Source organism: Aphis gossypii, chromosome 1 (assembly GCF_020184175.1).
Source record: "Aphis gossypii isolate Hap1 chromosome 1, ASM2018417v2, whole genome shotgun sequence".
Classification (NCBI taxonomy): Eukaryota; Metazoa; Arthropoda; class Insecta; order Hemiptera; family Aphididae; genus Aphis; species Aphis gossypii.
The window spans coordinates 70,482,235-70,496,905 of record NC_065530.1 but is presented as its reverse complement, the minus strand read 5'-3'; the positions used below and the strand labels follow the sequence as shown (position 1 = coordinate 70,496,905).

General features: G+C 25.3%; 1 protein-coding gene across 1 annotated transcript in view; it reads left to right on the top strand.

Moving 5' to 3' along the window:
- The first annotated feature begins 5,175 nt into the window (after nucleotides 1-5,175).
- LOC114126095 (ATP-binding cassette subfamily G member 4) overlaps nucleotides 5,176-14,671 on the top strand; it is a 35,506-nt gene continuing 26,010 nt past the window's right edge. The window contains exon 1 of the mRNA XM_050208857.1: nucleotides 5,176-5,402. The gene's annotated coding sequence lies outside the window, so the exon portion shown is untranslated. The remainder of the gene's footprint in view (nucleotides 5,403-14,671) is intronic.

Below are 14,671 nucleotides of genomic sequence, written 5' to 3'. Positions count from 1 at the left end.
GTCGGATCCGAGAACGATATTTATCCTCGCGGGTATCGACCGCCTGGATTCAATCTGCGTCATTCGTGCCCGAAATCTGCGAATAGTAATTATTATCATTTATTATTATTATTGAAAAGGTACTGACGCAAGCGTAATATAAGTACTCGACATTGTATATAAATTCGATGTACTCGGTTCGCCGGAGAACTAGTGTGGACTAATCCTCCACAAGATTGAAAATCTCAAATTACGTTGCCAAAACACACAGATACAGCCATACAGGACAACTCTTATGGTGGCGATCAGTTCTTTCGAATCACTGCATCCGTCCTTCTATACCCAACTTAAAATTCACTGTCCGTCAGTGGCGCAACCAGGATTTATTCAAGGAGAGGGGGGTTCAGGAAAATTTTTATTTATTATATATTGTTTTTCTGTTTTCTGGGTAACTTTAAAAATATAAAATAAAAATAAATACTACGGCATGAGCCAAGGAGGGGGGAGGGTCCGGACTCGGGGTCCACCCCCTGGATTCGCCACTGTTGTTCGTTCTTTAAATAAGACACAAAAAAAATTTAATAAAACACGTTTTTACAATCACAAATATATTTTATCGATTCGCTTAGGTTCTATTGTTAAAATGCATTCGATACTTGTACTTTGTAGACAGAATTTTTAGAAAAGTATTCTATTTTAAAATTCGGATTACACACGAAATCGAAAGCGTTTTTTTTTTAAAACTAAAAGATGATAATATTATGGTAGTTCAATCGAGAAACATACAGATAAAGTTAATTTAGTTAACAATAAATGTTGAGAATCACTGTATAGAATAGAGTCTGCATGTACCGGTCTGCCAGTCTATATACTGTTATAAGTTATGTATAATAATAATATCACATTACTACATAATGTGGATCGACTGTAGGTACTCGCTGTAATATGATTAGTCAATCGTAAATTCGTAAACGATTATAAACATTTTGACTTCGAATTGTATGTATTGTATGTTGAAAAAAAAATCATAATGTTGTGTCACCATGGATTGCAAGCTAGTAATGTGGCTATGGCCATTCGTTTGCGGTAATTTTATATTATTTAACTTTTGAACTTATAATATACCAACTATTGGACAATTGTCATGGTTTAACAGAGATAACTCAACCATGTCGTACAAAAATGGGGGGCACTGCATTGCCATACGTATTATCGATTTCATTAATCAATAATAATATTTAAATAATAAATTATATTATATAGTCGGTACCTATACAAAGCTATTGATTAAATGACAAACACGCATTATAATTTAGAATCAACGTTTTTAGAAAAAATACTTTTTTGAGAGAAAAAAATGATACTTTTACGATATTTTTTTTGTAATGATTTAGATTTATTCAAAATAAAATATAGTCCCAAAAAATTAATACTTTTCTAAAACATAAATGTTTACCTTTAAATGAACCACGTTTTTTATACTATTTATTCGATTATTTCATGTTATTTATAAACTCATACAAAGCTATAATTCTGCTAACATATACAGGTAAGTGTTCAGACTATTGACTATTGTGAATACTAACAATAGCTAATTAGTTATACCATTAAACTACATTTTTTCTAATGACATACCTAATTATGTTAATACTCGTATATGATGTTATATATTAATTATTATTATAATTTGTTTACATGCCTATTTTACAGTGTACTTATATTAGAATATTACGTATATAAGTACATTCTACAGAGAGGTAATAGAGTTTAATAAATATACAACTTAACATTCGGCTGTTATATAAACAACTGATATGGTTTGGTCCAATCGAATTAACTAATCAGTCTCACTCCACCTGACTGTAATTGTTTATGAATGTTAGTGCTATAGGTACATAATATTAAGGTATATAAATTATATGTTTAAACTTGATCTATTTTCATCCATTCCTTTCAAAATTCAAAACACAACTATATATAAGTGTTGTTCAATAAGTAAACGTTAACCATAGCACATCAGCAAGTTATTTATGTCATTTGAGGTCTCTTCGACCTCAATATAATCGTAAATATATTATATATTTTATATCAATATTCAATCGTTAGTTATGATATAAAATTCATCATATCTTTGCATAAACCATATCTGTTTCTGTAGTTGATCACATTGTTGGTTATCGTTTCATTTTTTTGTTATTTTATTTATTAAGTTTTGTTCAAATGTATGAGATATTTTTTTTTGTTTGTTTACTAGTACACTATAAAGATATTGCAATTTAAAATTTAAAACTATAATTTTTAGTAAGCTTACATGTGTAAACTGAACTATTATAGTTATTAGTTATTATTTAATGTATATTTCTGTTTCTAATTGTATTACAAGAAATTACAACAGGATTTTATAACTTATAAAATAATACTTTTGTTTCAATGATGTCTTTGTAATAAGTTCACATGATATATCGTATTAAATTTTTCAAGGTTTAAAAGATTATAGCTAAACGGTTTTTAATAAGTATAATACAATATATTATGTATTAAATGTAATTATATTATTATATATAACAATCTAGATGTTGTATAAATGAATGTATACCCCCTAATCGATGTTATTAGTATTTCCTATATTAAAGAGACATATGGTTCGTTTTTAGAAAATGTAACTACCTGTGTAACTACGTAAGTAAGTATGAGTGTTTGAGAATGAATGAATTTTAATTTAAAATAGTTATAGCTATAAAATATGATATTCTTCACTTAACATTTAAAATAAAAAAGGTATAGAGGATTCACTACGCCACCAAGTTAATACCACAGATAATCAGAGATCACAAGATACCGAACATCAGAACACATCTTAATAATTAAACAGTTAATACATTAATATTTTTAAAACATCTAATTATGGAGTAATAAAATTATACACATTTAAACCTTTTTTTTTTTATTATTAATGTAAAAATGTTAAAAAATATCATGCAAAATAATTCATATAGTGGGAGTTTACTAAAATTAAAAAATGATGTTTCAAAAATAAATAACGAAAAAGTCCTTTAAAATATATTGACGACAATAGAGTAAATTGTAATTGTTTGTGCTCAATCTATTCCAAAAGTCAAAAATATCCATACTTTATCTATATTAGTCAGTGCTGAAGATATACTAAATGAAGTTCATAAATTTGAATTATATTTATAAATAAGATTGCAGGATAGTAGACGATACACGTAAGATTGTAAAATAAAAGTGTTTATTCACGTGAAACATAAATATATTATATAGGTACCTATATCATAATTAATAATAAAATAATTATTATCATAAAATCATAACCTTGAGTAATATTTTATAAATGTTTACAGTTTAATATGTGTTTTAAGTACAAATTTATGCAATGAATTGATTGGATAGGTACCTTAACTGCCTACCTATAAATTATTTTCACAATAGTTAATGACTAACATATTTTTAAAAATATTATAATATATCATTTTTGTTCTTAAAATACCCTTAAGTACTATGCAACAGAAATTAAACTCAATACTTATTTCTTGAATAGATGATTTGGTTCCGTATTTGATGAATATGCAATATACAGCTGTTCTTTAGTAAAAATAAGACCAATCAAAATCTGCAAAAATAGACGAAATTGTTTATGTCTAAGGGTTGTTCGACGATGTTCACCGTTTATCAATAATAAATTATGATAGTCTAAAAACTAATATAAACCAATTATTTACCACATAATTTTAATTGAAATGTCTAACAAAACTTAGATATACTTACTATTTAAATTTTAAATACAGTTATACTCTACTTGCATTGATACAGTTTTTTTTCGTTAAATATATAAATATTAACTTTATAACATGCGCTTATTATTACTTGTTTAGTTGTCTATACCTCATTGGCAAAATGTTATAGTAATTTATCTGTGAACAGATACCAGTATGACAGCATATCACATTAAATAACACGTCATATAGAATAATTCAAACACATTAACAATAATCCCAGTTGATTGGTTTTACACTTTTATCCGTATAGATTTATCTATTGCGTGTGCAATGACAAATTTCGAATAAACGACATAGAAATATACATAAACTGATATATAAATATATACGTATACAAGTAATGTACATTATACATAGGTAACTGGTAGATATATTCGAAAACGGTTGACGGTGGTATTGTTCCAGAACTCATATTGAGTGTTTTGAATAAGAATTTGTTATTATTAAGACAATTAAGGTTATATTATCACGTGTATTATATCCATATATATAATTTATTGAACAAAAAAAAACTGCATTCGCGACATAGTGCAGTGTAATATTATACGTATAATACAGCGTATAGTGTGTCACTGCCGTGTGCGAGAAGGTTAAATTCGCCGCAGAGAATATCCACAAGTTATAATGCTTATTCTGTTGTTATTGTGTTTTGAATTTTAGCCGATTTTTTTTTTCGTCCTCAGACACAAACATTATATTATAATCTTAATTTGCAAATCTCGAAATATTGTTACCTGTCATAGGTATATTTTATTTTCTACATTCATAGATAAACTCTTAGCGGCGTTCAACATAATATTTTACAGCCAGTGAAGGTATACTTGTTTAAGGCTGTGGAAACAGACTAAACTGTCATATTATTATTATTATCATAATGGAACATTCAGATATAACTATAAAAATGTGTGTGTCGTAAATTCTATAAGCTTTATGATTGAAATGTGTATCATATAACCACATACTATAATTATTAGGTATTATGTTAAATATTGTCATATTCGTATACGATAGTCGCTAAGATCATTCAAAAATATTAATATGGGAAATAATAATATTTTTTTAATACATTTATCGTTTTGTCTAATTAATTAAAATATAGGTAAGTAAATATTTCATAGTATACATACGATATTACTCGGAGTATGAAATATTTTTACCCGACTATTCGTGTCCTTTACCTTGTAATTTATTTTCATTGCTATTATGTTATTTGGTAATATTCAAACTATATTATATACAACGGTCGTGCAGTCATACACCCTACCTAATTTTGATTCTATTCTTATACATGCCAACATATCTAGTTACTAGTTTTATTATTTTCGTCGTGATTGACTACATCGACATGCGTTTATAGTTTTTGATTGAAACCCGTCTAATATCGTTCTTGTTGTGATTTTTATATTTAGACAGTTAGTGAGTGGCCTACCGTGCGTGAATTAAATATTTCACACTTCGTTTGTTAGAAAAAAATTGTTATATTGTCTATTAATATTTCTTTTTTCTACCGATATTTTTTTTGATAGTTTTATGGTGTGTATAAAAGTCGGTTTAAAGTTGTTTAGATTACCTATATACCTATATAATTATTTAATACATTATTGAAATATTAAAAATCGACATCAGGTATGGTACACGCATATTATATTAATTTATTATAATTTATATTTACTTATATAATCTTTAAATATATTTTTATTTATTCATACCTAACTTGGTTAAGATAGATATAATATTTAATAAACATGATGATTTATATCATATTAAAAATAATTAAAGAACTTTTGTAAAAATATCCAAACGTAATTTAAATTATATAATATAATATATATATAATGATTAGTCATTAGCATAATAACATAATTTATAATAATTTTATGTGCATAACAGTATGAGTAATAATTTGTTGACATTGAATCAAGTAGATAGGTATAGTTAGTAGTCGTGGTGCTGGATCTAAGTCTCGGAAGTCTGGGGTTCATCTAACATTGGACACACACGAAAAAAAATGTTATTTATAAGTTAATTGATTTATTTATTCAATTTTTAATAAGAGTGAAGATAAATTTAAAAAAAATACCTCTAAATATTGAACACTTATTCACTAAAATGTTGTAAAGTAATTGGAGACATCTACTACTTAGAGGTGTCCCTTAAAAGAAGTTTTATTGCACATTAACTATAGGTTTGGTACCTTGTGGCTCATGTGTTCTTTTAGTTAAAATTACAAGTAAACAAGTAAAGATACAAATGAGTCCATAATAATATAAAATAAATATACGCCGATAAATTCTTAAAATACTTTTTTTCTTGACCATTCTTCAATTTTCTCGATTATAACATATCACTTAACAAAGTTAAAAATATTAGAGTATTATCCTGAAGGCTTCTATAAAAAAAACTCAGCATTGAGACTCTGGTGTACGGACTCTAACACAGTTACTTTTAAGTCTAAAATATAGCATGATTGCACTATGATTAACTTTTTTAGATGAAAAAATAAAACATAATTACTCTCCATAAAATATGGATGTTGATCTTTTAACAATTTTCCAATAAACTATTTTAAAATATTAGTTCATGACATACCTAATGAATGTTTATATTTTTCCAATATGTATAAAATAAAAACATACAATGTCCAAGATTGATATCATATAAATTATAAGCTATATAATATAGTAACTAGGTATTTATAATTATATAAAATACGTATTATATGTAATGTATATACTAAATATATTTTTTAAGCATTATGTAGTTTTTATAAATTAATATTTTTAAATAGTGTATTTTGTGAACCAATGTCATAATATGAAACAATTCTTAACAAACCTAACAATTTAATTTTGTTGACAGTTCTATAAGCTTGTAAAATTGGGAAAAAAAATTATCGTTAAAAAACAACACCTATATATTTCATGTATTTAGCATAATCAAATTGTGTTTTTTTGCAAATAAAGGTAAAACGGGAGCAATTTTTTTGTTGCAGAAACCGATATTGTTAACGAAAATGTTGTTTTATTAAGAAATTATATTCGATTATATGTATTATATTTTATGATATATTTTTCTAGAAAGAAATTCAAATATTTGTATATGTTGTATATATTATAATATTTGTATATTTTGAATATTTTGAATATGTTATGTTTACAGTTGTCGTGTACTCGAGTATTATTTTTAGTCGTTATTTATACCTAGTTTTTTCTTTTTTATTATTTCATTATTGAAATGAATTTAATTATTATTTAATTATTTTTTACTGATGTAAAATTGCACTATGATGAAATTATATCTAAAAAGTAAATATGAAAATACTAAATCTACAGCTTAAACTTAATAGAAATTCAAAGTTTTGAACAATTATTATTTTTCTTTTCATATACTACAGGTTTTAGGTACAGTGATCGATGGTTATAAAACCTGACATAAAATTTATTTACGTAAATAATATCAAACACTTAACATTAAGTTGTATTTATATATTAACTCTTGATTACTTTATTAAGGCTACCTAGTACTAAATAAGTTGGTTGATGGTCGATAGGCATATTAATTTTAAATGAGATGTGGAGATAACTGAATATTAACCTTGTGGATTTTAGGATATCATTAAAATATAGGTAGCATTGTCTTAATAAATTAATCCAAAAACGCAGCCTAGTCTGTTTATAAGTTAATAAAAACCGACATTTATATTCTTTAATTTGGTGTATTTGTTGCTTAATACGAATAGACACAAGATATCAAGGTTTTTAGAAGTTGTTTTTAAACATAAAATACATAACATTTAGAAAAATTAACCAAAGTAAAATACATATCCTAAACTTCGTTTTTCTCTTAACGCCACCGGAACTACAATTCCAGTGTTAATATTTTTTTATATGATGAGATTTTATTTAATGTAAATTGTATTAATATGGTGATACAAACATTAAACCTTAAACATATAAAATAAATATTAGGTAAATATATATAATATGCTCTATATAAAATACTTCATAATGTATAACTTTGAAATTTATTAAATTCTAGTTATTATTATTATTATTATTATTATTATGTAACTATATTGATTTTAGCTCATTAGTGAATATCAATGCGGGCGTCAATAGACATTAATGACTATATAATGAGCAATCAGAGTTAAAATTCAAAAAAATCATATCCAAATCTTCATCATATATAATATGAGTGTTATGTATTAAATATCTACTGAGTACTGGTGGTGAAACTGTCTTAGTTATGTCATTTTTATAGGAAAAATTAAACAATACAATATTTTATAGATCTGTGAACTATTGTATTGAGACCAATTACCCAAAATGATCTTATTGTTCAATAATATTGATACAAATATAATAAAATAGGTTTTACATGTTGTAAGTAATACAGTGATCTTAATGTTCATTGGCCATTGCAAAGTTGTATCTAGTGGAACTCCGGTAAAATATGTAAAGATCTATTATGAATTATAATAATGATTAAAATTATTATTTCTTATAATTTTAAATTATTAAAAATTTTAATTTTGTATCATAACAGCAATAACACTCTTTTTATTTTTATTTAAAATTCATCTCATGTTTATCTAAGGGTACCCGCAGCTTCTTTTATTTTTTAAATTATATTAATGTTTAGAGTTAAGCTTTATTTCAAAATATAACAATATTTATGTACACACAGAAACATAATATACAAAGGTAATTTATATTTTATTTCACTGTATTTTAATATAACATATTATAACAAATGAGAAGTTTGCTTAATATACAAAATTGTTGCTACTTTTAAGTAAAAAAGTAATTGTCTATAATTATCAGTGTTATTAAAAGAAAAAATAGTTAAAAATAGTAAAAATATTTGAATAAATATTCAAAATATAAAATATATTTAAAAAGTATTTTTTAACAAGTAGGTTTCTATAAAATGGGAATATTCGAAATATATATAGTGTATCATACTATCATAGATATATAACAAACTTACATTAAATTTACATTTGAATGTGTCAGATCATTGTGATACACTTTGTATAGTTTTATTAGTTCAAACACTATACAGATTTGACATTTGTGAGAGGACTATGCCCAATGCGTATATAGTTTGTACACAAGAGTGAAAATGATTAGAATTTTTTTGGGGTTTATAAAAATGTTTAGTTTTAAGAATATAAATCTATGGATGGTGCCATTTATATAAAAAAAAAATGTTTAAAAAGAATTTTTGTTGCATTAATAAATTTAAATATATTATACCTCTATAAGTATATTTTGCAATTGTGCGTATAATCACGCATGTCGAAAGAGAAATGAAAATTTGCGCCATTTCATGTCTTTAATATAATCGTAAATTTATTAATGGTCATAAAAAATGTAATTTTCTTTTAGATTCTTCTCATTTTTGTCATGTTAATTAAAATTTTTTCCAAACCATTGTCCATTGTCCATAAAATTAAAATAACAACACAAATGAAATATTTATAAACACTAAAATAATGCTTTTTAAATTAAAGTGCAAATGATAATAAACTTGAGTTATAAAACTAAATTAACTATAAAAAGGAATGAAGTAGTTGATAATCGGGTTAGACAAAAATTGTTATAATTCTTAAAAAAAAAATATGATAAAATAGCTACTGAAGACTTTGTTAGTATGGGTAAATAATCCTGTAAATATATTTTGAATAAAAAACTATTTACTATTTATTTAATTAATAGTTTTAATTTTATACTACAACATTTTAGCACAAAACGGTAAAGATAAGTATCAAAACACAGAAAAATACCGAATAATTAAACAGTCTCATATTTTCAAGTTTAAATGACCTCCTATTGTCAAATAGAAGGTTAAATGGCATATTAAAAATTATATCTCAAGTACCCACTTCCGTGGATGTAATTAGAGTATACTAAAAAAATATGATTTATTTAAGTATACTTAAATATTTTTCAGTTAAATTGTCTTGTAAATTTACCGTTGAGTAATGACTAATGAGTAATGAGTAAACTTTTCAGCGAGAGAACCCGTCGCGACTCGACGAAAATCGGTTCTTCTGTGCAATGTTTTGCCTATGCTCAACCATCAAGACCAATGGTGTAATTATGGGGGGGATTTGGATGTCGTAAAAAAAAAGATTGGTAAACTACATTTATTTATTGATATTATTATAATATATTATTGAATATTTTGTAATTATTGGTTTCCATGTCACATGCGTACATACATTTATTGCACTCCGAGGAGATGTTTATGATAAATACATTTTTTTTTTTTGGGGGGGGGGAGTTATAGGTAAAATGTAAAAACATTTCATACCTTTTAAAACGTGACCAAATTACACCACTGATCAAGACAGCTTCCACATTGGTAGGGTGCGGTCACCTGAGGATGCCCAGAATCAGTGCCAAAAAAGCGTTCTCTCATTAAACTGAGTACCTACATATAATTCTCAAACTAACATTCTTATAATATTTTTATCAAACACGTTTTCAAAGTACGAATTCGTAATTAATCGTTATTGTTCCACTCCAAGTAAAATAAATCATTATTAAATTTAATGTAAAATACTATGAAAAAAACCATTTTAAGCGATTAAATTGTGTGATTTAACTTTCATAAAAAGTGATCGATTATATAAGAAAATCCACAGTGTTTGTTTATAAAACATTATACAAACAAGTAAATAATTATACATTATATGTTAAAACATGTACTCATTAAATAAATAAATTATGAAATCAACATTTAAATCTTGCACATAGAATTATTGAAAAAAAAATAGTATTTAGGCAAGTATAGATATTAAAATAAGTAGATACCTAACATAACCTATCACAATTTATTCTATAATTATGTACCGATATATTGAGGCTTATAATGCCGAAATATTATTCTTTTGCACTACATTTTGAAGGAAATCAGTTCAGTATCCCCTTGACCCAATGTTAGTGTACCTACAGACATACATAGATACATTATTATTATAAACAAACCAAATAAATATAGAACATTATCTTTTTTATTTAGTACTTTAATAGAAAATACATTATTATTTGAGAAAACCGGTTGGACGGATAATTGTTGATGTTCTGAATCATTCCAACATATTATAAGGTCAGATGAAATGCATATAATATAAATTAAATTAAATGAAAAAACTAAACTAATGGCTACACACGAATATTATTAATATTTGTAATTACAGTAAAAGTGGTTTGACTTGATTTAATAAAGTATAATTTTTAATTTGATTATTTGCTGTTATCATTGACAATGAGTAAAATCTTATATTTTACGATCCTAACCTTCATTCACTCGTATCAAATATTCGTTAGTAAATTTCACTATTTTATTATTTCAACTTTTATGTTTGATCGTTATTTTTAGATCTAAATGAGAACAATGACAAATCTAAAACATATAAACGATGGTATTTCAATTAAATTGTTGATACAAAGTTTAAATACTTAAATTCAAAAGAATTGTTCATAGCCTCATAGGTACTATTGTTTAATAAAAATAGTAAATTGTCTTTAGACATAATCTTTAAATATTATCTAAATAATAATAAAAACGTTCACAAGAATATGAAAAAATAAAAAATAATAATATTATACTAATAAGCTGCAATATTATAAGTTGCTGCTTCTTTAAAAATATTTATTTAGGCTGCAAAAGTATGTAAATATATGAACACCTATAGGTATATTGCTTATTAATTACTTCCTATATTAAAAGACTCTTGTATCTTGATTTATATGTAATTAATAAATTTAAATATATTTTTCTTGATACTGTTGAACAACACTCCTTTATTGGGAATAATTCTGATCTTGAAATAAATACTAAATATATTTTTTTTATGATTTAAAATATGAAATATTAACACGGTTGCATAATAGCAGAATGATGTTTTTAGTATTACAGTGTACAATTATTTTATACAAAATTTAATAATTGTATTTACCATGATTGGACACTTCAGTTATGTGAATATATCATCTCAAATCTGAAAACAATGCAAATATTTCAAAATATTACCCTGAGAAATAACAAACTCCGTGTCATATATTATTATAATCACTAATTACACCTTTAACACTTAATTTCGTCTAAAAACTTTTCAGAAATAAGCAACAATTTTTTATGTAAGAAGCTCATTGATCGCCTTGGATCTCACTCAAATCCTCAATCCAAAGCTTATTAATTAATACAATTTCAGGTAAGTAAGTATTTCTGACGTATCAATACAATAGTGCAGAGACATGTTAAAAACGAATATGAAATTGATGATTGGTGACTTGGTGTATAATATACTAAAATAAAACTAGGTTAATTCCTATTGAAAAAAACATTAAGATATTTCAGAATTTAAATTGTTATTAAATTATGGGATTTTATTATAAATTAGTAATTATATCATTGCTATTCTCATGAAAATTGCTACATGAGAAAAAGAATCATAATTCCTTCATATTTTAACTTCTATAATATACTCTGCAAAAATAATAAAATATATGATTAAAATAAAATCCATATAATTTCCAAAAAAAAAAAACTCTGGACTCTCATTGCTTATATTATTATATATTAATAAAATATTAAAATAACTAAACCAATTTTTAGTTATTTATACCACGGAAATATTTGTTCACTATTTTACAGCACGTCAGAATTGACTTATAATATGTAAGCTATATTTTAGACAAACATATATGTAACCTACCAATTTAAAAAAAAAGTCTTAAAATAAATAAATAATTAAATACTAGATACTAGATAACCCTTTGTAAACCTGTTTACCTAGCCTGTCAATTTCAAATTATCTATTTTTTTTTTGCTTATTGTATCATACATGTATAGATTGTAGAGTTTTTTAAATACAAATTTAAAAAAAGCGAAATGCTAAGTCATCACTTTTTAAAAAAATATTTTAACCTGCTGTATAAACTTAAACTGGGCAAGCATTACTTCCCCTTATGTAGCATCGTTTATTTAAATACACAAAACACAATATAGTTTGGTACTCTCGGTGAGGGTTTACATTTTTTATAAATTTGGCTTAGTCATAATGATGATAGGGAGACAGGTTCCAACTCACTTCTTCACAATTTACTATAATACTCGCTATAATCTATTAATAGCACATTTATTCAAAATCATTTTTTGAATATATGCAACAATTAATCATTAAGTTTAAATTTAATAAATCCATTACAGTGACTAAGGTAACTCAATGCCAAAGTAAATACACTTGAAACTTACAATTCATAATATGTATATTGTATATACTATATATATCAACAAAGCACAGTAAATTCCCCGGTTTTTTAAATTTATAATCGCAATTTTGAGCGGTCAAGGATCATTGAATTTAATCCTTCAACATTTTATTTTAGTATGTTTATTTAAAGAAATATAAAAAAAATTGAGATTCTTAAATCATTCATATTATTAATCAGTAATCAAAAATGTGTTTTTCCTATCCACCGACCCCACCACTGTTAAATGGATCCATGGACACATGTCATCAATAATTATAGTACGTTTTCTGATTTTGTGACGTCTGCATTATGAATGAACACTTAACATCGTATAACATGTCTGCGTACATTTAGTTAATTACCTATATACTTCTTTTTGACCTTAAACTGTATTATTTACCCCGTACCATAATATTAATACAGTAACAAACTACTTAGAAGTATTTATTATTACAAATTAAACTAACATTAAATTGATTATAACGAAATATATTTATTTTTAATTATAAGAAGTTAAAAGTCATATTGTAAAAAAAAATACTGACAATATACTGAGAATATGTGTTTTGTTCACCTTGGAGCAAGATAGTGTAGTGTTGTATATATTATTATACTATAAATTTGAAAGCAATGACAAAGCATCGTATTGAAAAAACAATACTGAGCGAAGCTCGGTTAATTCAAGCAGTTGTATAGTTTTTAAAATTTTAAGTACTCATAAAAAATGTGGGTAGGTAAAGAGTTTTAAAGTTTAATAAATATAAAGTTAGAATATAATTTGAGGAACCTTGAATAATAATTTCAAGTCTAAGTACTAACACTAAATTATATGTCTTATCATAACAAATAGTAATCACAGTACCTAATCATAACAAGTAAATAAAAGTAAAATCAAATAATACCATTAATAAGTTTTATTATTACTATTCAAACTTTTTGCGCAACGATTTTATTAATTGTATTATAATTTATAAATAATATAAAGTTAAAAATTTGTATTTATTACCACCTAAACACCCGATGATTGAATTAATACTATTAGTTCACTATTTTTGAATGATAATTTCTTTAACCCTAATGCGCTCGTCGATCAACACGTGATTTAAGGATTTGTCCAGATCCGCATAATTATTCTCAAAAAAAAAAAAAAAAACAACACGTAGGTAGGTGCTATTACGAGTATACTATAGTTATTAGTTTCTATATAATTATGTAAGACTGCAGAGTACGAGCGGGCTCAGAAGAAACGAACTGACCTCGTAATTTTCAAAAACACGTATCCACGAGCATGCGAAATGGGTGTACAATTGATGAAAAAACCTATCGTTCACGATAGTGATAGATACGAGACGTGTAGATGTACACTGCGGGTATATATATATATATTGTGTGTTTATCAATAATGTAGTTCCCACAAATAATTATTATTAAATTAAAACGTGTGGACAAAATAAAAAATAAAAACGTTTAATCAATTATTAATATAAAGAATCCATCGCGACATGCACACCGTTTAACATCGGTCAACAATCAACATGTTTTCGTCGCGTATCGCATAAATCGTGTTTTGACGCGTTGCGCTCAATCTCCGTCTCAGGTGCGTCGGACCGACGACTGAGCGAATGA